Raw genomic sequence first — 1495 nt, 5'->3', positions numbered from 1 at the left:
TCTTTGTGATTGCATTAATGAATAATAAAGTGGATAGTAGAAGATATTAGAATCTCTAATTTCTCATATATATTTGAATCAAGTTTACTGTAAGATTATTGTTCTTTGTTGTTCTTCATTTAACTTTTTTATTTATTATTTTTACTTTTAAAAATTCCAATTTTGATTACCAAATAGAACATAAAATAGGCTATTGGTACTTGATAATCAGTCTCTATGGGAACGATATCGGTCATACTGAAATAAACTACAAAAACGATTATGTATACTTGCGTAGCTTTAAATTTTCGCAACAAGTTTTTGGTGCCGTTGCCGGGGACTGGAAAATTTATCAATACCAAATAGCTAGTTTTGTTTCTAATTTGGTTGGTTCTCTTGAAATAATTTATAACTTGTTTGGTTGTGGTTGTTCTCTATCTTAGGTACTTTTTCTATATGCGCAGTAGAAGGGGAGCTGACAGTCTAGTTCCAATTAATCTTGAGATCGAGAAAGAGTGCAAGCGAAACAGAAGAAACAAGAGGGCTGAAAGTCACATTGTTGTTGCAGATGATATTAATAACAAAAGTGTGGAAAACATGAACGGGGAAGCGCCACAAGATCAGAATCTTGCTGGTCAAAGACCTCTACGGGACTATGTACTCCCTACTGTCACAGGGGTACACTCATGCATCCGTCCACCAGCAGTAGAGGCAAACAATGTTGAGATCAAGCCTGCTATCTTGTAGATGGTCCAAACTATAATTCAATTTGGTGGCCTCCCCACTGAAGATCTCAATATGCACATATCCAATTTCCTGGAGTTGTGTGCCACCTTCAAGATGAATGGGGTGAGTGATGATGCCATTAGATTGTGTTTGTTCCCATTCTCACTACGGGAGCGAGCGAAAAGTTGGCTGAATTCACTTGAGGCCAATACTATCACCACTTGGGATGCTTTAGCTCAGAAGTTCTTAGCGAAGTTCTTTCCACCTGCCAAGGCTGCTAAACTGAGAGGGGAGATCAATAACTTCTCTCAAATTGAGGGAGAATATTTGTATGATGCTTGGGAGATATTCAAGGACTTGATCGTAAATGTCCTCACCACGGTATTGAGAAGTGGACGTTGGTCCACAACTTTTACAATGGTTTGTGAGGTACCACTCGCACAATCATTGATGCAGCAGCGGGAGGAGCGTTTATGAGCAAAAATGCTAATGAAGCTCATGAAATCTTAGAGGAAATGACCACTAATAATTACCAATGGCCAAGTGAACGATCGGGCAGTAATAAAAAGGTTGCAGGGGTTCATGAACTAGGTGCAATCACAACCTTAACTGCTCAAGTTGCGTCTCTAACTTAGCAGCTGCAACAAAACACCAAGTCTGCCCAAGTTGTGCAAGCCCAAGTAATGTGTGAATTGTGTGGGGGGCCTCATCCTTTTGACCAGTGTCAAGTTGTTTTAGATCCCAACAATGTCCCATTAGATCAAGCTCAAGTCCAGGCAGTGGGTAATTT

General features: G+C 39.7%; 1 non-coding gene across 1 annotated transcript; it reads right to left on the bottom strand.

Moving 5' to 3' along the window:
• Positions 1-984: 984 nt before the first annotated feature.
• LOC133787523 (small nucleolar RNA R71) lies at positions 985-1090 on the bottom strand. Its single transcript, XR_009872540.1, has one exon. It is a non-coding gene; the product is annotated as a small nucleolar RNA R71 (small nucleolar RNA).
• Between the last annotated feature and the right edge of the window lie 405 nt (positions 1091-1495).

The sequence above is a fragment of the Humulus lupulus genome, chromosome 6, assembly GCF_963169125.1.
Source record: "Humulus lupulus chromosome 6, drHumLupu1.1, whole genome shotgun sequence".
In the NCBI taxonomy this organism is placed as follows: Eukaryota; Viridiplantae; Streptophyta; class Magnoliopsida; order Rosales; family Cannabaceae; genus Humulus; species Humulus lupulus.
This window is presented reverse-complemented; position numbering and strand designations above follow the sequence as displayed.